Genomic DNA, 26,640 nt, shown 5'->3' on the forward strand with positions numbered 1-26,640 from the left:
CAGCTCCCCTGACTGCTGTGCTTTGAATGAATCTCAGTGAATGAAATGTGATTTAATTGAGTGCCTCTTGAAAAGCTGTCTGAGGAACTGTGAGATGTGACTGCTTTGACCGACCCTCCCATTTTCTCTTCCTCAAAATAAGTTGGATTGACAGGATTTAAAAGAGACATGAAATTAGTTCTCATTGGCTGATTCAGCAACAAAGCCAGGAAGCGGAATCTGCTAAGTGGGAAATATTCTAAGACTAGGTAGGAGAGATTGTATGAGGCAAGCCTTAACTGGCTGAGAAAGTTTCCCCATTCGTGCAGCTGATAAAATACTTTTGTAACTGGATGAAATGCTGGTCCCAGTCAGGACCCCTTTGGCACAGACACATTCAGCCTGACTGCCGGGTGCAAGAGCAGATAGCATTTAGCCAGCACCCTTAATAAAAGTTTTCCAAATAGCTACTGAAGCATCAGCCATTAGGGAAGAATTCAGTGATGGTTTATCCTTAAAGCTTAATAACCACTTCCACCACAGTTATTTCAGACTTTAAAACAAAAATCAGGTATGATAAAACTGTCAGAAAGGGAATGTGGACGTTCTCTTCCATTTCCTTGTGGTGCTGCCGCTGTGCAGCCCGAGACTCTAATAAAGCCAATTCTGCTCTGAAGATCTGCAAAATGAGGAGTTGGGATGTTCTCTTTGTATTAACACGTTAATTTGGGAGGATCTACCCTATTTTTTCCCTGCTGCAACCGAGCACTTTCGCATTAAAGGAAGAGAAAGTGTATCTGCTTTCTCCTCTGGTAACTGGAACGGAGAAGATAAGGCTGAAGGAAGATTTCAGGCATTTCCAAAGGGAAGGTGAACTGGCATCTCTTCTGCCCCACTACATTCCAAATTGTAGGCATTTGCCCTCCCACCCCATCACCTAATAATGAAGCCAGGCAGTACATCAAGACCTCGGATAAAAGGCCCATTAGCCATGCCTGTGATTAAAGTTGATTAGCTAGAAGTCACTGGGAATTTTGAGTCCAAGATCAGTGGTGAATCAAATCCAATTTGCATAAACTACGAAGTGCTTCATTAAGGCTAATCATTTTCTTCTGTCCTTTGCTAATACATCATCCTTCTATGGGGTTCATTTAGATTAAGCTTGAGGATGTTGCCTTTAGCTTCCTCAACATTGTTAAGATCACTTTAGCGATGCTCTTTGGCCTCATCTTCTAGGACAGTACCTGTCTGGGGCCCCGCCTCAGAGCTGCATCCTTAAGCAAGCTTCCTGGAAATGTAATGATTTATTAGGGTCCATGTGCCAGCGGCCAAGACTCATGTGATAATGAAGTGTGCATCTTTTCCAGTACCAGGAGAACAAACCATGCTTGTTTAAACTGATTAAGTACTCAGGCCACATAGTGCATTGTGTTGAGCCAACTTGATCATTAAAATATTTTACATACCCTTCTTGAAATGAGTCTATTTATACCCAGGAAACTTGACCAGGTTTAACCTTCCAGAGCTCATGTGTGGATCATTCTTCCTTTGCAATCACTTGTGAGAATGACGAGATGCTGGTCGTTTTGCCCTAAAGGATTATTTCTTCATATCTCCTGTCATTTGTACACTATGCTGCCTGTGCCTGAAGCACCTTCTCCTCCCCTCCTATAGCCCTCTATGCTTGTGCCTATTGAAACATTTATCAGACTGCAATACAAATCCTTTTTTACTTATTTATCTCTTCTTCTCCTTGGAAATAGGAATTTTATACCTAGCCCACAGCTGACAGTAAATGTATATTGAGTAAAATGTGAATTATGAGATGGTAGCCATAATAGCAGCCTATTAAAAAAATGATGTTTTCTCTGTATATTGGCAGGTAAAGATGCCCATCACATATTTCATAGTATAGCTATTGGAAAAAAGCAAGCTGAAAAACATTATGTATAGGATGATCCCATGTTTGCTAAAAAAAAAAGTGCTTATGCATATGTTTGTAGAAAAGATAAAAATTATAAATATGCAGGGGCAGGATCTAGGATGTAAATATAGGGCTTTTACTTTTAACTTCATAAATTTCTATATTATAATTTTACTTTAAACTTCATAAATTTCCATATTTTAATTTATTAAACTGAGCCTACATTACTATTGTAAGTTAAAAACCTAATAAATATTAATAGTTTTTAAAACTATAAATTCTAGATCCTGGTTTCTAATTATTATTTTGAAAAATCCTATATTAATTTTCTAGGGTGGCTATAACAAATTGCCACAAACTGGATTGTTAAGTACAACAGAAATATATTCTCTCATGGTTCTAGAGGTTAGAAATCTGAAAAAGTAGAGCCGCGTTCCCTTCAAAGTTTCTAGAAAAGAATCGTTTGCCTCTTCTTGCCTCTGATAGTTGTCAGTAAACCTTGGCATTCCCTAACTTTTGGACACATCACTTAAAACTCTGCCTCTGTTTTCACGTGGCCTTCTCCCCGGTTGGGGCGCTGAGTTTCCTCAAGCCTAATATAGTTTTTGAAATAAAAATATTTATGTTTACATATATTGTTAGTATTTTTTAATTAAGGTAAAATTGACAAAACATTTTATTTTGATAGTTTTAGATATGCAACATAATGATTCAATCTTTGTATATTTTATGAAGTGATCCTTGCTATAAGTCTTGTTAACATCATCACCACATAGTTATAAGTTGTTTTCTTGTGATGAGAACCTTTAAATATATTCTCTTAGCAACTTTCACATATGCAGCACAGTATTAAACTGTAGTCACCATGCTGTACACTACATCCCGGGACTTACTCATTTTATAACTGAAAATTTGTCCCCTTCACCCATTTTTCTCACTCCCTACTGCTTGCCTCTGGCAATCACCAGTTTGTTCACTTGTTCTCGTTTTTTTCCCCCCTACCACGTGGCATATGGGAAGTTCTCCCACCATGGATCGAACCCATGCCCTGTGCAGTAAAAACACCGAGTCCAAACCACTGGACTACCTGGGTTCACTTGCTTATTTGCTTTTTGTTTGTTTTTAAATTCTACATATAAGTAAAATCATACAGTATTTATCTTTCTCTGATTTCTTTCACTTAGCCCAGTGCCCAAGGCCTATCCATGTTGTTTCAAATGGCAAGATTACATTCTTTTTTGTATGCGTGCTGAATCACTTCAGTCGTGTCTGACTATTTGCAACCCCATGGACTGTAGCCTGCCAGGCTCCTCTGTCCATGGGATTCTTCAGGCTATAATACTGGAGTGGGCTGCCCTGCCCTCCTCCAGGGGATCTTCCTGACCCAGGGATCGAACCCACATCTCTTATGTCTCCTGCATTGACTGGTGGGTTCTTTACCACCTGGGATGTCCCACATTCTCTTTTATGTCAGAATAATTTTCCATTGTGTGTGTATATATATATTTTATGTATATTTTTCTTTATCCATTCATCTACCATTGGACATGGTTTGTTTCCATATCTTGGCTATTGTAAATGATGCTGCAGTGAATATGGGCATGCATATATTTGTTCTAATTAGTGTTATTTATTTTCTTCAGATAAATAGCCAGGAGTGGAATTGCTGGATCATATGGTAGTTCTCTTTTTAATATTTTGAGGAATCTCCATACTGTTTTCCATAGTGTCTACACCAACTTACATACCTACCAATGGTGCATGACTGTTCCTTTATCTCCACATTTTCACCAACACTTTTTATTTCTAGTTCCCTTATTTTTTATATTCATTCCACAAATATGATTTGGCCAGCTCTTGTTTGCAAGGAACATAGTGTATCTAAATCCTCTTTTAGAAACAGTATTAGAACTTACATTTACCAAGCAGAAGATCTGGATATCATTAAAAATTCTACATGGCAACAATATGTAAGAACCAGGACAGAAGGCAAGCTTATGGTTAATAGTGTACAAAGTTTATCAGCATTATACCTTTCCCACTGGCAAGTTTCTTCCATGAAATTGGGTTCTTGAACTTTTTTTTTTTTCTAGTGCAACCACAGTCTTTAAGGTGGAAAATTCATTGATGTCAACTATCAATTTAGCTTTTTCTCAGCTTGTAGTCAGTTATCAATACTTACTATTCATGCTGTTTTCATAAAGTGTCCTTTTTGTAGTGCAGATTTCTGTCCCTTCCCCCAAAGGGCTTAAATACCACATGGAGAAGAAAAGAAAATGCACGAGGAATTCTGAATCTAATTCATGAGTTTTTTCATTTATGTGGTATTCATGTCTTAGTCAGAAAGTAAGAGCTAAGTTTGAAAATTCACCAGCTAAAAGAAAATGGTTTTATGTGGCAAATGTACTGCCCCACCCCAATCCAATTCGGGGGAAAAGGTTAGTGCATTTCTAGTGTATGCAGGACAGTTGTATCATGTCAGGTGGAAGTATGACCTTGCTTTTGTTTTTATTTGGAGATTCAGTATAATTTAAGGAGATCTGCATGGGTGCCAAGTTGACATTCTGTTTTCACATGACCTTCTCTCCTGTGTTTCTCTGTATTTTCACATAGCTTTCTTAGAAGAACACCAGTCAGTGGATTTAGGTGATGTGATTAGTTCATTTTATGTGTTAATTTCATTAGGGCATGGTAACTAAGTAGTCAGCCAAACATTATTCTAGATGTTTAAGTGAAAGTATTTTGTAGATAACATTAACCTTTACATGGATAGATATCGAGAAAAGCAGACTGCTCTCTGCAATGTGAGCAAGCCTAATCTAATCAGTTGAAGATCTTAGGAGGAAAAAAAACTGACAACCCTGAAAGAAGAGAGAAATTCACCAGCAGCAAATGGCTTTCAGATTTGAAGTGCAATATCAACTGTTTCCTGCATCTCTAGCCTACTGGTCTACCCTGTAGAATTTGGATTTGTCAGCCTCCACAATCTCATGAGCCAGTTCCTTAACATAGATATCTACCTTATCTGTCTTTCTATCTACTTATGTATACCTATTATTAATCCATTCTATTTGTTCATTGTCTCTGTGATGATTCCTTGGCTAGGAAAAGTTGGGGGGAGACTTCTACTGAGGGGCAAATGGGTCTGATTCCAAAGCTACTTCTGACAGAATCTCACATTTCCCCCAGTATCCCTAAATGTGAGCCGTTTATTGGTGTTGAGACTTTGGGGAGTTCCCTGGTGGTCCAGTGGTTAAGTGGTTGAGAATCTGCCTGCCAGTGCAGGGGACATGGGTTCAATTCTTGGTTTAGGAACATCCCACATGCTGTGGAGCAAATGAACTCATGTGCTGCAACATTGAGCCTGTGCTCTGGAGCCTGTAAGCCACAACTACTGAAGACTGGGTGTGTAGAGTCTGTGCTCTACAACAAGAGAAGCCACTGCAGTGAGAAGCCTGCACACCACAATGAAAAGTAGCCACTGCTCGCTGCAACTGGAGAAAGCCTGCATGTAGCATCAAAGACCCAGCACAGCCAAAAGTAAATAAAATTAAATCAAAAAAAAAGAAACTTTGGTTGTTAGTACAAGTTGTACATGACACTTGTTTAGATGTCCTAGTGTTCAGGAGGGAAAGATCTTGTCATAATGTAAACAAAAAACAAATATGATGGCCTGTATCTTCTTTCCCCAAAGGTTGAACACCACCACCACCTCAGGAAAAGGAAGTTTGGCCCACAACTGATGGGAGAAGTAGACAGAGAGTGGCTGGCTGCATTCAAATAGGTCTTCTGCCTTTCCTCACACAATCCTTCTCACCTGGTTTGGCTCAAACCAAATCTTTGAGGCTTCCCAAACTTGAATAGATTTTTATTTCTACTCCAGGTTCTCCTTGGAGACCATCCATCTTTCTCATCTCTTTCACAGCAGAGCTTCTTGAGTCAGTATCTCCAATACATTCTCAGCTCGCATCCTTCCATACTTGACTCCAGGGTTTTGTCCTCATCACACCACAGAGGCTACACTCATCAAGATACCTGGTGACCTCCACATTGCCGGATTCAAAGGTCACTTCCATATTCTTGTCTTTCTTCATGTCTCTCTGGGGCTAATGACTTTGAAATGTGTTTTCTTTGGGCTTCGGTTGAGTAGAGTTAAATGGGGTTTCCTCCTACATCATTCCCTATTCCTTCTCAAATACCTTTATTGGTATTTCTTCTCTTAACCTTGAAAATTTAGAGTATTTGAAAGCTCAGTCCTGTGGTCAGTCTCATTATGTCACACAAGTAATCTCCAAGTCTGTGACTTTAAATACAATCCATATGCCTCACCAGTCTACATTTTCAGTATTGACCTTTGCCTTGAAATCCAGGCTTGTATTAATATATCCAGTTGCCTTCTTCATACTCTACCATTTGTTCTCTCTTTTAAAAATGTAATCCCTGATCTTTTCACAGCTAGTTCATTCTTGTTATGTAAACCTCAATTTATATGCTTATAAACTTTATCAACTCTCTGTCATCTGTTACCTGTAATATCACTTGATTTTAATTCTATGTATAGCTTATACCAGTATCTGATATCTTTCTTGTTTGTTTACTTATTTATTTGTGTTTTTGTATCCATAACTTTAAAAATTCCCTGAGATTGCAAGAGTACCTGACACAGATTAGGAGCTGAATAAATATTTTTTGAATGACTTGATTGAAAGATTATCACTTAAAGCTCACAATTTAGCATTTAAATTTCTAATGCCATATGATATTTTTGCTGTTATTTATATATTTATCTGAACATCTATAGATTTTATATTCCTTTAAAGGAGAGGTTAGGTCCAAATGGTGCATGGCAAGTGTTCCCACTTCCAGATGGAAACCCTCTGTGACCACAAAGAGATGAAGTCTAGCAAGAAAAGCCACCAGCTGCAAATTACATACTCCCTGCCCAGCCCACTTGGTTTCTGTCATTAACTTCCTGCTTCACTAACAATCCTCTTCTTTTGACACATCTGTCATAGAGATTGTCTTTCCCAATGCAGGTTTACTTTCTGTCACTTGCCTTGACTGATGTTTGCAGTTAGAGTGACCAGCTTCTAGCCCCTTGGTTGTTCCCTTTTGAAGATGAGTGAAGCTAGAAGCAGGAGCAATATCTTATGCTTATTTTTCTTGGCATTTGCCTTTATTTCTCCTTACTTTTGCAGGATAATTTTAATGGATATTAAGTTCTAGATTGGTGGTTTCTTCTTTCAACACTAAATAGTTCATGCTGCTCTACTTTTGCGTGGTGTCTGTCTAGAACTCCATTGTAATTCTTATTCTTGTTCCTCTATAAGTAGAGATGCTCTTTGGTTAATTTGTTTTTATTTTTTATCCCTCTAGCTTTGTTCAAGATTTTTTCTATCTTTGATTTTCTGTGATGTGACTATGATATGCCTAGGGGTGGGTGTGTGTGTCTGTGAATATTATATGAATATTTTCTGTATTTATAAAATATTTATAAATTTTTATAAATTTACCCTGCCTCATGATCTCTGAGCTTCCTGTATCTGTGGGTTGTCATCATTCATTTTGGAATTCTTAGCCAATATTACTTCAAGTATTTATCCTGCTCTGTTTTTCTTCTCCCTCTGGTATTTTGATTACTATATACTATACATTTTGACGGAGAAGGCAATGGCACCCCACTCCAGTACTCTTGCCTGGAAAATCCCATGGATGGAGGAGCCTGGTAGGCTGCAGTCCATGGGGTCATGAAGAGTCGGACATGACTAAACGACTTCACTTTTACTTTTCACTTTCCTGCATTGCAGAAGGAAATGGCAACCCACTCCAGTATTCTTGCCTGGAGAATCCCAGGGATGGGGGAGCTTGGTGGGCTGCCGTCTATGGGGTTGCACAGAGTCGGACACGACTGAAGCGACTTAGCAGCAACAGCAGCAGCAGCATACATTTTGAAATTTTCTTACAGTTTTTGGATGTTGTATTCTATTTTCTTTTTTTTATCCTGTTTTCTCTTTATATTTCAGTCTTGGAGTTATCAGTTGACCTATCTTCAAGCTCACTGATTCTTCAGCTGTGTCCAGTCTACTAGTAAGCCCATCAAAAGCATGCTTCATTTCTGTTACAGTGTTTGTGATTTCCAACAATTCCCTTTGATTCTTTCTTAGTTTCCATCTTTCTGCTTATATCATCCATTTGTTCTTGCATGTCATCCACTGTTTTCTTTTTTTAGTATGTTAATAATATGGCAACCCACTCCAGTGTTCTTGCCTGGAGAATCCCAGGGATGGTGGAGCCTGGTGGGCTGCCGTCTATGGGGTCACACAGAGTCGGACACGACTGAAGCGACTTAGCAGCAGCAGCATAGTTATTTAAAATTCCAGTCTAGGCCTGATAAAATCAACATCTGTGTCATATTGGAATCTGATCCTGATGCTTGCTTTGTCTCTTCAGAGTGTGTTCTTTTAATTTTGTATTTTTGTTGTTGAAAGCTGAACATGATGTATTGAGTAATAGGAACTGAAGTAAATAGACCTAGTATAAATTTTTATGTTAAGTTGGCTAGCAGTTGGAGTGTACTTATATTGTAGCTATTGATACCAGAGGCTCTAATTCCTCTAGTATCTTTGTTTTTGTCTCCTCTGTTGTCCTTGGGTTTCACTAAAAATTTCTTCTTAAACTGAGTCTGAGTGTTATAATTTTTTCAGCTGAATTCACTATTATTATACTAGAATCCTGTTAGTGATGGTAAGGAAAGCAGGAGGGGATAGCATTTTATAATCTTATTATTAAATCTCAGTCTTTCAGTGACCCTGGGCCCTGGGCTATGACCTTCATGTATGTTTCTTAACTTCCTTTTCCCAACCTTTGAATGAGATGAAAGCTAGAAAGGGAGGAATGCCCTTCTTCCAGATGGGATAAAGCTCTAGAAAATAGGTCTTTGTTAAAGAAAGCACTCTGGCATATTTCACAATGCTTATGTTTGGCCCTCCCTTGCCATAACCACAATGTCCTTTTGCTTGGCTCTTCACTGATGGGAAGAAACTGGTAAGGTTTCTGGAGTTGAAATTCATGCAAGTATAAGGGCTTCCTAAGACCCTGCAGTCCAAGGATTTTCTCACTCTCTTGCTAGTCCATATTCTGCCTCCAGCAATTCATCAAAGTTCAGTTCAGTTCAGTTGCTCAGTTGTGTCTGACTCTTTGCAACCCCATGGACTGACAGCAGTACGCAGGCCTCCCTGTCCATCACCAACTCCTGGAGTTTACTTAAACTCATGTCCATTGAGTCAGTGATGCCATCCAACCATCTCATCCTCTGTCGTCCCCTTCTCCTCCTGCCTTCAATCTTTCCCAGCATCAGGGTCTTTTCAAATGAGTCAGTTCTTCACATCAGGTGGCCAAAGTATTGGAGTTTCAGCTTCAGCATCAGTCCTTCCAATGAATATTCAGGATTGATTTCCTTTAGGATGGAAATTTGAATCTCCTTGCAGTCCAAGGGACTCTCAAGAGTCTTCTCCAACACCACAGTTCAAAAACATCAATTCTTCTGTGCTCAGCTTTCTTTATAGTCCAACTCCCACATCCATACATGACTACTGGAAAAACCATAGCTTTGACTGATGGACCTTTTTTGGCAAAGTAATGTCTCTGCTTTTTAATATGCTGTCTAGGTTGGTCATAGCTTTTCTTCCAAGAAGCAAGCATTTTTTAATTTCATGGCTGCAGTCATCATCTGTAGTGATTTTGGAGCCCCCCAAAATAAAGTCTCTCACTGCTTCCATTGTTTCCCATCTATTTGCTGTGAAGTGATGGAACTGAATGCCATGATCTTGGTTCTTTTTTGAGTTTTAAGCCAGCTTTTTCACTCTCCTCTTTCACTTTCATCAAGAGGCTCTTTAGTTCTTCTTCACTTTCTGCCATAAGGGTGGTGTCATCTGCGTATCTGAGGTTATTGATGTCTCTCCCAGCAATCTTGATTCCAGCTTGTGCTTCATCCAGTCCAGCATTTCTCATGATGTACTCTGCATATAAGTTAAATAAGCAGGGTGACAATATACAACCTTGACGTTCTCCTTTCTCAATTTGGAACCAGACCATTGTTCCAAACTTCATCAAAAGTACCATATAAATGTTACTGGCCCCAGTGGCTTCCACTTCAGTTCTCAGCTGTGGCTCTCCAGAATGTCCAAGAAAAGTTAATGATTATCAGTTTAACATTTTCTTTGCCTAAGGATGATTTCCAAGCTTTTAACGTGTTGAATCCCAAACTGGAAGCCTAGGTATCTTTTACAGTACCTCGTGCTGTGCTCTACAGGAATTGGCACACCATGTCTTTGCTTGTGTTTCTGCCAGTGCTACGGGGCCCATTTCCCCACCACTTCCCACAGCTGCAGAGGACACTTTTTGCCAAGGGAAAAGAGTTGGAGTTTTGGTATGCTGTATTTTAATGGGTGCCAATCACTTAAATATAGGCACTAATTTGGTACTTAGAGTGAATGATGGATGACAGCCAAGACCAAGTGGGATTGTCCCACTCGGCTTCTTGTTTCCTTGTGCTGGAGGTGTATATTCATCCTATTGCAAAAGCAAAAAAAGGGAAAAAATTCAATAAAAAAATCCACACTTGTCTGTTGGGCTGAAGCCTCAGCTTACTCAGGACAGGTCATTTCTGGTGTCTCAGGTATATAGAATCTTCTCTGAGGTTTGATTTCTGAGATTTAGAAACACTCTGAAGACTTCAGTTTTCTTATTTATAGTTTTGCTTCTTGCTCAGTGGTAACACTTTTCCCTCTTTCTTTCCTTCTTTCCTTTTTTCCTTCCCTCCCTCTTCCTTTCCCCTTTTGATATTAGTATTTAGCATGTTTATGTAAAGTTAAATGTTTTACTTGTTAGTGTTGGCTATTAGCAGGATAGGACAATTTAGCTGAAGACAACTGCTGGTAAATCTTTTCAATACTGATTTGAAATGCAAATTAATATAAGCAATTACCAGATACTATACATAGTTTTTAAATGGAAGGTTTTAAATGACATTTCCCTGGCAATCTGTGTAAATCTCAAAGATTAGGCATTCTCTTTGTTCAATAAATAAATACGCATCCAAAGCCCAATTTGAGGTTGCCATCCCATAATCATTCTTAATTGTAGCCAGCTCTGAAATAAAGATGGCCTTTTCAAATAACAGCTACCTAAACAATTTTTTCCTATTTGAGAACATGTTTGTAAAGAAAGATACGTTATGTGTTGGGGTTGGGATCTGATGGCCTCAGACAATGAAGATTAAAATGATGTTTTAGGGAGATGGATATTTTTTCCTCAGTCAGAGAAAGAGAACTAACATTTATTGAGTCTTTTCTGTGTTGAACACTTTATATTCATTCAATATTCAATGAATATTGCCTCAAATATACAGATGATATCTCTTTAATGGCAGAAAAAGAGGAACCAAAGAGCCTCTTGATGAGAATGAAAGAAGACAATGAAAAAGGTGGCTTGAAACTCAAAGTAATAATTAAAAAAAACTAAGATCATGACATCCTGTCCCATCACTTCGTGGCAGGAAGAAAGGGAAAAAGTGGAAGTGGTGACAGATTTTATTTTCTTGAGCTGCAAAGTCACTGCAGATGGTGACCGCAGCCATGAAATTAAAAGACGCTTGTTCCTTGGAAGAAAAGCTATGAGAAACTTAGACAATATATTGAAAAGCAGAGACATCACTTTGCCGACAAAGGTCCACATAATCAAGCTACGGTTTTTCCAGTAGTCCTGTCGAATGTGAGAGTTGGACCATAAGGAAGGCTGAGCACCTAAGAACTGATGCTTTCTAACTGTGGTGCTGGAGAAGACTCTTGAGAGTCCCTTGGACAGCAAGGAGATCTAACCAGTCAATAGTAAAGGAAATCAACCCTGAATATTCATTAGAAGGACTGATGCTGAATCTGAAGCTCTAATACTTTGACTACCTGATGCAAAGAGCCAACTCATTGGAAAAGACCCAGATGCTGGGAAAGATTTAAGACAAAGGGAGAAGGGGACAGCAGAGGATAAGATCGTTAGATATCATCACCAACTCAATGGACATGAATTTGAGCAAACTCTGGGAGATAGTGGAAAACAGAGGAGCCTGGCATGCTGCAGTCCATGGGATCCCACAGAGTAGAATATGACCTAGCGACTCAACAACAACAGCAACAACAACTACCATATTCTGGCCATATATTTTAATTGCTGGGGAAGCAATGGGAATAGGACAGGAAAGAGACCCTTCTGTCATGGGTCTTATGGGAAATTAAAATGAATCCAGAGAATGATAAGTACCCTGATGTGGGATTGAGAATGGCTTGGTGAAGAGAGGGTGCCCATTTGATAGAGTAAAACATGCAAGGCCTTTTTGAAAAGGTGACATTTGTATTGAGTTATTGAAGAGTCAGCCAGCCACTCATTTTATAATTTTCACAACTTGAGACAAAGGTAACATTATTTCAGCTGGTACAGGCAAAGAAATGAATTGCTTAACTAGGTTAAGTCATTTAAAGTCACACAGACTTCAAATCCTATTCCAGTTGCCTCCAAAGCTCCCTGCCCACTACAGCCCACAGGTCTTTGCTCACCAATTGCCTCAGGTTTGGGCAGAAACACGATCTTTGCTTACCTAATCTTTAAGTTTTCATGGAACAGAGAATTTTCTAATAAAACTAACCCCCAGTCATCTCTTTTCTCAGTAAGAATATTAAAAAGCAAAAGAAGACCACTTAATTTTCATGAGAAATATTTTAATACCAAAATAGTGAAAAGGATATTTCCTGAGATTTAAGGATGTTACTTCGAGTTGAATATAGTTAAACTTATGAAACACACATTATTTTTGTCTCTCTTTTTCTTTTTTTTTACTTACTTCACAGAGAATCACAAAATAAAAAGACTGCTTGAGAACTGATGGACTCAGTGACCCGCAGGTTTATCTCCAGACTTGAGGCCCTTGGGTTGATGCAAACTCCGTAATCTTGCTGTTGGAGATGCTCTTCACCGAAGTTAGAAACTTGCTTCTAATTGAATCAGTCCAGCAAAGGGCAGGCAGGTCATCCTGACCTAAATATTTCCAGTCCGAGTGTTTTCCTTTGAAATATTTATCTATTTAGTGAAGAGAAGATGATGCATTCTCTGTTCATTAAAAAGTTCAAACATGCCTTAAAGCTCTTTACAAAATAATTCACAAACTGGTTTTCCGTGGGCAGTGTTCATAATGACTTGAATAAATTAAGAGATTAGATTCATTACTTTTCCTGTTAGTTAAATATATGGTTAGAAATGACCCTTTGGACTTGTGTTAGTAGAAGTGTGTATGTATGTGCGCGTGTTTCTTTGTCATGAATATTCAAGTATTGATCAGTTTATAATAGTGATGTATCTGTATTTCTTTTTCTAACCATGAACAGAAGCACAACTAGGAAATATAAAAGAATAAATACTATTTAGAAGCATATTGAAAACATAATGATAATTACAGAGGCAATAATTGTAAACCAGAGCATCAATTGCATCCTTGAGGCCATTTCTACAGTGTTTCAAGTACCTCATTATATCAGTTGTACCAGAGTTCATCTCACAGAGAGACAGGATAAGAAGTATTGGGCTCAAGGATCAATTGAAATATCAGTTCTGTACATAAGTAAAAATAGCAATGATACAAGCTGAGTGCCTGGCTCTTTTCCTTTTTTGTCAATATAGCTATTACTACTTTTCCACTATTTTATCTCCCTTTCTTAGGCTTAATAGCATGAGTTAAATACCGTTGATTTCACAAAGCAATTGAAGGGATAAAGAGAAATACAAGTTATTAAAAATGTACTGGGGTGGGAGATGGGAGGGAGCTTCAAGGACCAGGTGTATACCTATGGCTGATTTATGTTGATGTGTGGCAGAAACCAACACAGCATTGTAAAGCAATTATTCTCCAATTAAAAATAAATACATTTTGAAAAATACCTAGAAAAATGTACCAGACACAAGTGAATACATTCTAATTTAATATTAAGAAATTAGAATTAGTTTGAAGCCTTAGAGTTAGTTTGAAGCCTTTCCTATGATTGATGTTTAATATATACATACACATATATATGTAGGCATTTTTAATTTCAAAAGAAGTTAAAAATGGTAGAAGGAACAAGTAGGAAACATATAAAGACACTAAGTCACCTGTAATCCCACTACCAAGTTCAACACTATTTGCATTTCTCTGAATTCCTTCCATCTTTAATATGTATATATTTATTATTATTTATTAAAGATGTTATTATTAAAACAGAATTATAATGTGTACATAATTTTCTACTCTTTAATATTATGAGGCATTTTATATGATATATGCTTTGTATGATGTCCTAATGTTTTAGCACATAGATATTAAACTTTTTCTAATTAGGCTGCCAGTCTTAGACATTAGGGCTTCCCTTGTGGTTCAGCTGGTAAAGAATCCTCCCGCAAGCGGGAGACCTGGGTTTGATCCCTAGATTGGGAAGACCCCTGGAGAAGGGAAAGGCTACCCACTCCAGTATTCTGGCCTAAAGAATTTCATGGATGGTATAGGCCATGGGATCGCAAAGAGTCGGACATGACTGAGTGACTTTCACTTAGATATTAAGGTTATTTTCAATTCTTCCTTTTAAAAATTAATGCTGCAGTGAACATGAGCAAAGATTACTTTGTTTGAAATTTTGAAATATTTCCTTAGATTAGATTTCCATAAACACAATTGCTCTATTAAAGAATTTAAACCCTGCTAAGAGTTTTTACAGCAGAAATGTAGAAGTAATCTGCTGGTGTGGTTTAGTAATTCCCACTTCTCTGTACCTTTATCCTTTCTGGTATTATCTCTGAAAAAATGAATGTGATAACTTGATAGATTTAAAGAACTCATTATTCTATTAATTTAAATTTCTTTCCTTTTTTTCTTTTTCAGTGAGATTCATTTGTGCATTTATTCACAAAAATGTCCATGAAACATCATATTGGCAGAATTGGCTTCCGTGGAGTGTGACCTCTACCTTTGCGTGAGTCCCCAGAGCTCAGAAGGACCCTGTGCTGGTATAATGGTCTGCTGTCACTGTCTTCCCTGATGAGCTTCCCTGGCTCAGATGACTGCAATGCAGGAAACTCAGGTTCAGTCCTTGGGTTGGGAAGATCCCCTGGAGAAGAGAATGGCAACCCACTCCAGTGTTTTCTCCAGAAGAATCCCATGGACAGAAAGAGCCTGGTGGGCTGTAGTCCATGGGATCACAAAGAGTCAGACATGACTGAATGACTAAGTATGCACGCTTGTCACCATCTTGGAATTTTATCTTTGAACTTCTGTTTTGTAAGTGAGGTCTGATGGAACAATGACTATAAGGAGAAATACATGCAATATGTGTATTGACTCTTCCCCATCACTCCATCTGCACAGAGTCTGTGATGTCCCATGAGCAGCGAGTTCTGGAGGACCCAAGATGCATAGACGTTCAGGGAGACTCAAAGTGAGTACAAGGTAAACACGGTACCCCTATAATTGAGTAACTAGGGTAGATGCTGACAGCTTCAAGTGGCCATGATTTTTGTTCATACCAGGACTTTCTTCCAATGGAGAAAGTAGGTAAAAATTTTCTGAGAAACATGAGCAACCAAGAAACCCTATCATATCCTTTATCAGTCACATTGCTTTCTTGTATATGCCAACCACTTACATTGAAAATGGTGATAAATAAGTAAAGAAAAAGATAAGACAACCTGTGGTGATTTTTTTCCCCGTTAGTCCTTTTTGGTTCACGATAGGGAAGCGACTACTGGGACCAAAAGCAGGAGAGTAGACAGAACCTTGGAATGAAATCATGACTGCATAGTTATTCATCCAGTGTCCATAAAACTGTTTTTGATTCTGCTACCTGATGAGAATGGAAAAGAACATGTCTGTGAACACAGTGGGGAGGTACTAGAGACTATGTTAAAAATCTATTCTGGTAATGATATCACATCTGGTGCATTACTGCAGTTGAGGCTCCTACTTAACTGTCATACACTATGATCCAGACTGCTGTGTGCAAGAAATAGAATAGTGCATTGAATGAGAACATAATGGGACCATCACACCTGAATCCTTTGTCTTTGAGGATGATGCTCATGTCTGCTATTCTACCTAAAATGAAATATATTTTTATATACTATCTAAGTTGAGAATATGGAGAAGGCAATGGCAACCCACTCCAGTACTCTTGCCTGGAAAATCCCATGGACGGAGGAGCCTGGTAGGCTGCAGTCCATGGGGTCACTAGCAGCTGGACATGACTGAGCGACTTCACTTTCACTTTTCACTTTCATGCATTGGAGAAGGAAATGGCAACCCACTCCAGTGTTCTTGCCTGGAGAATCCCAGGGATGGTGGAGCCTGATGGGCTGCCATGTATGGGGTCGTACAGAGTCGGACACAACTGATGCGACTTAGCAGCAGCAGCAAGTTGAGAATACAGAGTGTCAATTTCAGGGGTTTCTGCTTTACCTTCACTTTGTTTGTTTAGTTACTCAGCCATGTCCGATTCTTTTGTGACCCCGTGAACTATAGCCTGCCAGTCTCCTCAGTCCATGGGATTTTCCAAGGAAGAATACTGGAGTGGGTTGCCATTTCCTTCTCCATTATCTTCAGTAGTATAGTGGTTTTATTCATTAGGCTCAAAAGTGCCTAATGACTACAAGGAGATCAAACCAGTCAATCCTAAAGGAAATGAACCCTGAATATTCATTGGAAGGACTGATGCTGAAGCTGGAGCTCCAATACTTTGGTTACCTGATGCAAAGAGCTGACTCATTGGAAAAGACCTTGATGCTGAGAAATATTGAGGGTAGGAGAAGGAGGGGGCATCAGAGGATGAGATGGTTGGATAGCATCACCAAATCAATGGACATGAATTTGAACAAACTCCGGGAGATAGTGAAGGACAGAGAGGCCTGGCGTGCTGCAGTCCATGGGGACACGACTTAGTGACTGAAGGACAACAAAAGCACCTGCATTAGGGTGATGTCCGTGTTTGAGATGGCTAGTCCGATTATACACTTGAAAACTGAGAAAACACCACTGGGTATGTCTGTGGACTCAGTGTACAATGACGTTTGGCCAGAAATCCATTTATTGCTCAATTTCCACATACCCTTAGTCTTATAGGGAAGCCACAGTGGAGCTTTGTGTCTTCACATATTAGTGTCTAGTATTAATATTTGGGAAGTATTCCTTTCTCCCGAATTTTCTATAAGTTTGTGTAAAATCGATATTATTTCTTCCTTAATTGTTTGGCAGAATTTGCCAGTAAAGCCACTGGCGAATGAAAAAATTTAAACAATAAATTTAATTTCTTTAATTGATATAGAATTATTCAGATAATGTGAAACAGCTGGATATCCCCTTTCTCTAGTGTATGGTCAACCAAGTGAATGGTCACGGGTCCATTTGGCAGAAAGTGTGGGGGAATCACTGCATTGTATTTTGGCTATGATGTTGCAAGGCCCTTCCTTAAGGGGAACCAGCTCTCTCTCAGTGCATGAGTTCTGGGCCAGAGAGCTGGCTTAGGTCTGGAAATGAGGCCAAGATTGTGACTTTTCTTGGAGGCCTGATCTCAGCCTTCTCCTCGACCTTTCTCTACCACTGTTGATTGTGTTATGCAGTATTCTTGTTGGCTCTTTAACTCTCTTGCCTTTAGGGATACATGCAAAATGTGTGTATGCCCTACCCGTAGATCACTTTGAATCAGGCTTCCCTGGCTGCCATTCCAACTTGCTCCCCATTTTGGAAAGTTATTTCCTCCTTGTCTATTATGATTAAATGTGATCTTTTGGCTTTTCCTACTTAGGGTTCTGTACTGTTGCTGAGGAGCCCAGTTCTGCAATAGTTTCTCTATTAGTACTGATTGCCAGAGAACCACACCTGAACTTCTGAATTTTCCGATGATGCTGGTGACCCCTCACCTGATCCTTCCTTATTGCCTTGGCAAGGGAAATGCTCCCGGCTGTTTCTAGACATGTAGTTAGCTGGTGAATTTTATGATCTCATATAATAGTTCTGTTGATTTCTACCTTCACAGTCTGTCACAGAAATTTGGGCATACATTTGATGTGAAAAGCCATCCCATCAGTGTATTTAAGCCAACTCAAGAATCCCTTCCCATGGTACTGAATTGAGAGACAGTGAGTGAGTCCGCTAGTAAAAAAATTCTCCCTTAAACAACTTTATATTCTTCATCCCCAGTAGATCTTCTGGTACCAACTGTCTTGGGAAGGTTTCTAGAAGAATGAGATTCTTGTGAAAGTTATTTACAGAGGGAGAAACTATTCTCTGGAAAAATTTGTAAACGAATGAGGGAAACATCATTGAGCAAAAGAAGCCAAGCAAAGGTGTTTCAGGAGAAACATCTTTGGCCTAGCTTTGGCCTCTTCCCATGGGAAGCCAAATTCACATTCCCGTGGGAGTGTGAATGTTGCTATAGAAGGTATCCTTCCAAAAGACGAGGGCTTTTTTTTTTTTTCTAACACCCTTATATCAGGTAAGGGGTAAGGTATAATGTCTCAAGAATCTTAAGGCAAAATGACTCTCATCAGCTGAGGATAGGCCTGGCTGAAAAGGGTACCAGCAGCTGGGAGATGGGCACTCTGACCCAGTTAGGGGATTGAGGTGGTACTGAAACCAGAGCCTGTTTGAATGGATATGCTCTATATGCGTGGAAAGAATCTCTATACTCTGGTTTCAGTAATACTTACATTACAGTCATTTGGGATCTGACACTAGGACTTTAAAAGGAATGCAATATTTTCTAATTTAGTTTATAATGCATTTCGCTGGGTGTGTAAGGACTAAAATGGATATTTCCTACTTTGCAAATAGCTGAGGCACGTGAGATGAAAATCAACATGCAGATTTGTGAGGTTAGTGATAATTTTGTGCATCATAAAAATGCAATGATGAAAGGATCTCTTTGTCCTAGTTTTTTTTAATGGATGTTGAATTGCACAAACATTGAGTATTGTGTGTGTCTTATTACTGAACATAGTCTGAGGGCAAAACATCTAAGCTCTAAAATAGCCCAAGAATAGCAGGTAAATAATCTTATTCTGCAGTAATTATTGCCTTCTTTCTATGTTTAATCTGTGATTTTTGTGTGTAATTCTAATCCATTCATTGTCCTTGCTGTGCAGTATTCTATTATATGAATATGACAACATTCATTTATTCTTTTGTAGATGGACATTTGGGTTGTTTCCGATTTTAGGTTAATACGAATAATCCTCCTATGAACTTTCTGCACATGTTTATCTAGGGTATACTATACAAAGGCTAGGATGAGACATAGGATAGGGTATCTTGGGTTTTCTAGATAATACCAGGCTGTTTTTCAATATAGTTGTGCCTGTTCCTCAGCAGGAAGATTGAGGGCAGGAAGAAAAGGGGGTGACAGAGGATGACATAGTTAGATAGCATCACCAACTCAATGGACATGAGTTTGAGCAAACTCCAGGAGATTGTGAAGGACAGGGAAGCCTAGTGCATTGCAGTCCATGTGGTCACAAAGAGTTGGACACAACTTAGCAAGAGAAAAACAACAACATTCCTTAGCAACACTTGGTATTGTCAGAATTTTACATTTCTCTACTTGAATGTTCATTGACATCTGCTTCTTTAAGTTTATGGATATAAAATATGCTTATTATCCTTTTGGACTTCTTCTTTCATGAAGTATCTACTTAAATCTTGCCTGAATATATTGTTTACTAGCCAAGTAGTGTTAAGTGAGCCATGTCTCAATTTCCTCATCTATGGAATACGGTAGGAAAATCAGACTCCAACAGCTTAACAAAATAGCACCAACTTGGCTTGCTGCCTCTGTCCAAGTTGGAGGACTACATTTCCCTGAGTCACCTCTCCTGCATGCAGGGTTACCGTGAATCAAAAAGCAAACTCGCATAAGATTTGGAAGGTGAAGCAGAACAGGGATAACTTGGAAGACTATGCTAGACAGACACAATGATGAAGAGACACAGAGGGGTTGAGTGGGTATCAGCCTGTCGTTGTCCGCTTCCTGCTTTGCATTCAGCTGACTTTCCAGACAGCTGGTCTTGATAATCAGCAGTAGTCCTCAGTCCCCAACCAGGCACTTGGTCCCAGACCCACAGATGGGGTGATTTTCACAGAGGCAGAAATTTCCCCAGAGTAGAAGTTTCCATAGAAGAGGTAGAATTCATAGAATCTGTGGTTGATAAATTCCTCTCCTGTCTGAGTTGACTTCCAGATGACATGGTTAGTGATGATTTTCTACTCTATCCTCTTATTTCTCCTTCCAGACCTTCATTTGCCCAGCTCCTACCACATCTGTGTAAACCTTCATTCCTACATAAAACCCCTTCTTGTAATACCTGTAGTAGTGGTTCTCATATCTTGATTTAACTCTGACGGATGGAATAGTTTTGACAGTGCCATAAAACACGCATGCAAAGTTCTTTCAAAGCTCTAAATTGCTGTTCAAATGTAATTACTGGGTTGAGCCAAATAACGGATTACTGATTTTCTTATATAGAGGAACAATTTGGTGACATTTAAAGCAAGCCAGCATAGGCGGCATGGGCAGCATGCTTCACAAAAACATTTTATTCTGTCATTTGTCTGACTTGGGCACTTGTTTGTTATCACATTGATGCCAAAACACTCCATCTAACTTTCCTTTTCAACTAGATTGCTTAGCAAGTAAGAGGTTGTAAAAGAGACCTTAGAGGCCTAGAATCTCTGAAACATGTTAAGAGTTCTCAATTAATATTTAAAGTGTAGAATATAGGGAAATATCTAGAGACACATATCAGGAACTCCTGAAAAGATAGAGACATAAAGTAAAAATGAATTTTAAAAATCTTCTACTGCAAATTGCCCTTTTTTGGCTGCCTCTGTGACACATTAAGATTGAGCCAGGCAGCAGGTCATTTTCAAAACTTGTCAAAAACTCAGATATTTTTGATATTATTTGTGACAGTTTTCTCGAGTCCACTGAGCTAATTTATAGTTTTGAAAATCATAGTTTTCTGGTTAATAGAGCAATAATTGGTCAGCTAAACAGTGGATTTCAGCATCTGCTTTCATTACTTAATGGCCAGAATAAAAATAATAGGGTTACTTGACCATTTAAGATTTCAAAACTGACACTTCTGTGATCATAAGGTACCTTACGGAAGCATAGATAAGACTTTGTGAGCAGAATATTCAAAAGGTAGTTAGGGTGAGAATGGTGAAAGGAGGTGCTAAACGGCATGGCATCATTCTAGTATAGAGTGTCTAAATAAGACTCTGTTATTAAAAATCTTTCAGTATCACTTATATCTGATAGTATCTTAAATTTCTCTTTTCTTCTAAAGATGTGCTTCTCAGTTAATATAATATTCTTATGTGCAAGACCTGGTCTGTAACCTAGAGGTGATTCCAGTATAATTTCTGTCACCAAAAAGCAAGCCTATGGCAATGAAGGAGAATAAAAATCTACACAGACTTTAAGAAAGCAGATGAACAAGGTAAAAGAAAAAAGATTTCGAGATTGATGGACATGACTGGGGGACAAATTGAATACTGGGGACAAAGGAGTCTAAAATGGATTTGAACTTTCTGGTTCACTTTATTTAGAAGAGAATGATTGCCACTAGTGGGATTATATTACCCAGGAAATGAGAAGAGAGGTTGAAGTACAGATTGCAGTTCTGATTTTGAGTATGCTAGCATCTCAATTAATTTTGCTCAAGAAATCATTTTGGAATTTCCAAATAGTTGCAAAATTGTACACCAAATTCAGGAGAAAGGACAAGGTAAAGGATAACACCCAGGTAATTGACAGAGGATGAGATGGTTGGATGGCATCACCGACTCAATGGACATGAGTTTGAGTAAACTCTGGGAGTTGGTGATAGACAGGGAGGCCTGGTGTGCTGCAGTTCATGGGGCCTCAAAGAGTCAGACACGACTGAGTTCGGTTCAGTTGCTCAGTCGTGTCTGACTCTGCGACCCCATGAGTCACAGCATGCCAGGCCTTCCCGTCCATCACCATCTCCCAGAGTTCACTCAAACTCACATCCATCGAGTCGGTGACGCCATCCAGTCATCTCATCCTCTGTCGTCCCCTTCTCCACCTGCCCCAAATCCCTCCCAGCATCAGAGTCTTTTCCAATGAGTCAACTCTTTGCACGAGGTGGCCAAAGTACTGGAGTTTCAGCTTTAGCATCATTCCTTCCAAAGAACACCCAGGGCTGATTATGAGAAACGCTGGGCTGGAAGAAGCACAAGCTGTAATCAAGATTGCTGGGAGAAATATCAACAACCTCAGATATGCAGATGACACCACCCTTATGGCAGAAAGTGAAGAGGAACTCAAAAGCCTCTTGATGAAAGTGAAAGTGGAGAGTGAAAAAGTTGGCTTAAAGCTCAACATTCAGAAAACTAAGATCATGGCATCCGGTCCCATCACTTCATGGGAAATAGATGGGGAAACAGTGGAAACAGTGTCAGACTTTATCTTTTGGGGCTCCAAAATCACTGCAGATGGTGACTGCAGCCATGAAATTAAAAGACGCTTACTCCTTGGAAGAAAAGTTATGACCAACCTAGATAGCATATTGAAAAGCAGAGACATTACTTTGCCAACAAAGATCCGTTTAGTCAAGGCTATGGTTTTTCCAGTGGTCATGTATGGATGCGAGAGTTGGACTGTGAAGAAAGCTGAGTGCCGAAGAATTGATGCTTTTGAACTGTGGTGCTGGAGAAGACTCTTGTGAGTCCCTTGGACTGCAAGGAGATCCAACCAATCTCCTCTACATAAAGGAGATTTTTATGTAGAATCTGCACTTAATATTAGTACCAGCATTAAGATTAGTAGAAAATACCTCACTATGGATTTTATAATAATTTTTAATAGGAGTAAAAATATAGGTGTGAACCTTCATTTTATACCTAAAATTTGATACTCTTTATCTATAGGGAACAGAAAAAAAGCACTCTTTTATGGGTGGTCAGAAAATGTATAAGCTGAAAAAAACATGAAGAGGTGGAAACTAATGATCATTGGTTGTGATGATTAGAAGACATTTCCAGTAGAAAGTGGGGAAAATTAAATACAAAGCGGAAAGTGAATGAAAGGCAAGAATGGAAACACTTGAAACCTAATCCAAGTCTTTAGTCTTAGAAAACATTACTGTAGTTAATATATCAGTGTTCCGAATTATTTCCTGAAGTGTTCTAACAATATTTCTTTTCTATGTTGATTTTTCTCTACTCTTGTCTTATGAGTAGAGAATTATGTATCCTCGCCCCCCACAATATGTTGAAATCCTAACTTCTAGTACATATAAATGTAACCTCGGATAGAAGATCTTTGAAGACATAATCAAGTTATGATTAAGTCATTAGGATGGACCCTGGACCAATATGATTGCTGCTACTGCTAAGTCACTTCAGTTCTGTCCCATTCTGTGCGATCCCATAGAGAGCAGTCCATCAGGCTCCCCCGTCCCTGGGATTCTCCAGGCGAGAACACTGGAGTGGGTTGCCATTTCCTTCTCCAATCAATTAAAAGGGGAGGATAACTAATCTGAAGACAGAGACTCACAGGGAGAACACTGTAGAGGAAGAGATAAGAGGGATGAAGCTGCAAGTCAAGGGACCCCAAGGAAGAACCACAAGAGAGTAAGTTTCTATTGTTTTAAGCTACCAGTTTGTAATACATTTTTTAAGGCAGCGCTAGGAACCAAACATCCCTTGTTTCTCTCTCTTATATTATCTCTTCACTTAACCAACAAATATTTATTAAACATCTACTCTACACAGGTCACTCTTGCTCCATTTCCCAGCTTTCTAAATTGCCCTCTTAAGACAACGTTTAGCATTTACAAGATTAATAATTAAGAAGAAACAGCATGGTGCAGGCTACTTTGCTTGATCTTTTCCCCTCAGTTCTCCTGAAAATGTTCCCAGTTGTGTCATCTTTGATGAAGAATGATACATATAGATGAGTGTTTTCCAGCATTTATGGGTTCTTGGCTCCAAAGGTATGCTAAAAGTGTCAAGTTGCTACAGAACTCTTAGAGGAATGATATGCCTCATGCTAGGGTTGCAAGACTTGTTTCTACAGAAAGTGGTAAGTCCAGCACTGCAGTTTAGCATTAACTGGAGAGTCAGAGTCAGAAGGTATGAAAGACTTTTCAGGGAAAGATCTGAGAAGAAGAATACAATTGGAGAAGACCTCAAGTTCTTTAAAAAATTCTTATAGGTGAACTATATCTGTGTTAGAATACGGTACGAGGACTAGACCATGAGTATGCTGACTCTTTGAATAACGATAATTGCTACCCCTGATGATCAAGCAGTAAAGACATACAGCTCTTATGGTGTGTTAGCATATTACACTTGTATCAAAAGTGCTAGCCACAATTTCCTCTAGTAACTTAGGGATTAGATCTGGTAGACAGAGTGCCGAAAAACTATGGACGGAAGTTCATAACATTGTACAGGAGGTGGTGACCAAAACCAGCCCCAAGAAAAAAGAAATACAAGAAGGCAAAGTGGTTGTCTGAGGAGGCCTTATAAACAGCTGAAAAAAGAAGAGAAGTGAAAGGCAAAGGAGAAAGGGAAAGATGTACCCAACGGAATATAGAGTTTCAAAGAATAATAGCAAGCATAGATAAGAAAGCCTTCTAAAATGAACAATGCAAAAAAAAAAAAATAGAGAAAAACAATAGAATGGGAAAGACTAGAGATCTCTTCAAGAAAATTGGAGATACCAAGGGAAAATTTCATGCAAAGATGGGCTCGATAAAGGACAGAAATGGTATGGACCTAACAGAAGCAGAAGATATTAAGAAGAGGTGGCAAGAATACACAGAAGAACTATACAGAAAAATTCTTAATGACCTGGATAACCATGATGGTGTGGTCACTCACGTAGAGCCAGACATCCTGGAGTGTGAAGTCAAGTGGACCGTAGGAAGCATTACTATGAACAAAGCTACTTAGGAGATTGAATTCCAGCTGAGCTATTTAAAATCCTAAAAGATGATGCTATTAAAATGTTGCACCCATAATGCCAGCACATTTGGAAAACTCAGCAGTGGCCACAGGACTGGAAAAGGTCAGTTTTCATTCCAATCCCAAAGAAAGGCAATGCCAAAGAATGCTCAAACTACTGAGTACAGTTGCACTCATTTCACATGCTAGCAAGGTAATGCTCAGAATCCTTCAAACTAGGCTTCAACAGAACATGAACCAAGAACTTCCAGATGTACAAGCTGGATTCAGAAAAGGCAGATGAATCAGAGATCAAATTGCCAACATCTGTTGGATCATAGAAAAAACAGAATTCCAGAAAAGCATCTTACTTCTGCTTCATTGATCTACATGAAAGCCTTTGACTGTGGACAAATTCTTAAAGAGAAGGGGATGTCAGACCACCTTACCTGTCCCCTCAGAACCTGTATGCAGGTAAAGAAGCAACAGTTGGAACTGGACATGGAACAATGAACTGTTTCAAAATTGAGAAAGGAGTACATCAAGGCTGTATATTGTCACCCTGCTTATTTAACTTCTATGCAGAGTGCATCTAGCGAAACCAGGCTGGATGGCTCACAAACTGGAATCAAGATTGCTGGGAGAATTATTAACAATCTCAGATATGCAGATGATACCACCCTAATGGCAGAAAGTGAAGAGGAACTAAAGAACCTCTTGATGAGATTGAAAGAGGAGAATAAAAAAGCTGGCTTGAAATTCAAAATTAAAAAAAAAACAACTAAGCTCAGTCATGTCCAATTCTTTGTGGCCCTTTGAACTGTGGCCTATCAGGCTCCTCTGTCCAGGGGATTTTTCAGGCAAGAATACTAAAGTGGGTTGCCATTTCACACTCCAGGAGATCTTCCCCACCCAGACATCGAACCTGCATTTCCTACGTCTCCTGCAGTAGTAGACAGATTCTTTACCCACTGAGCTATCTGAGAAGCCATGCAAAGATCAAGGCATTCGGTCCCATCACTTCATGGCAAATAAATAGGGAAAAAGTGGAAACAGTGACAGATTTTATTTTCTCAGGCTCCAAAATCACTGAGGACTGTGACTACAGCCATGCAATGAAAAGGTGCTTGCTCCTTGGAAGAAAAGCTATGACAAACCTAGACAGCATATTAAAAAGCAGAGACATCACTTTATCAGCAAAGGTCTGTGTAGTCAAAGTTATGGTTTTTCCAGTAGAAATGTATGGATGTGAGAGGTGGACCATAAAGGAGGCTGAGTGCCAAAGAATTGATGCTTTCTGACTGGTGTTGGAGAAGATGCTTGAGAGTCCCTTAGACTGCCAGGAGATCAGATGATTCAATCCTAAAGGAAATCAACCCTGAATATTTATTGGAAGGACTGATGCTGAAGCTGAAGCTCCAGTACTTTGGCCACTTGGTGTGAAGAGCCAACTCACTAGAAAAGACTCTGATGGTGGGAAAGATTGAGGGCAGGAGGAGAAGGGGGCAATAGAGGATGAGATGGTTAGATGGCATCGCTGATTCAGTGGACTTGAGTTTGAGCAAACTCTGGGAGATGGTGAAGGAAAGGGAGGCCTGGTGTACTGCAGTCCATGGAGCTGCAGAGTCTGATGTGACTTAGCAACTGAATGACAACAGCAACTTAATTCTTATCCTGAGTTTATTGACTTAAGCATGCCATA

At 39.2% G+C, this 26,640-nt stretch overlaps 1 long non-coding RNA gene across 1 annotated transcript in view; it reads left to right on the top strand.

Annotated features, from left to right (window-relative positions):
• Positions 1-15,560, top strand: part of LOC123330727 — a 144,053-nt gene extending 128,493 nt beyond the window's left edge. The window contains exon 3 of the long non-coding RNA XR_006546814.2: positions 14,859-15,560. This is a non-coding gene — a long non-coding RNA (uncharacterized LOC123330727). The remainder of the gene's footprint in view (positions 1-14,858) is intronic.
• The last annotated feature ends 11,080 nt before the right edge of the window (positions 15,561-26,640 follow it).

This window comes from Bubalus bubalis, chromosome 20, assembly GCF_019923935.1.
Source record: "Bubalus bubalis isolate 160015118507 breed Murrah chromosome 20, NDDB_SH_1, whole genome shotgun sequence".
Classification (NCBI taxonomy): Eukaryota; Metazoa; Chordata; class Mammalia; order Artiodactyla; family Bovidae; genus Bubalus; species Bubalus bubalis.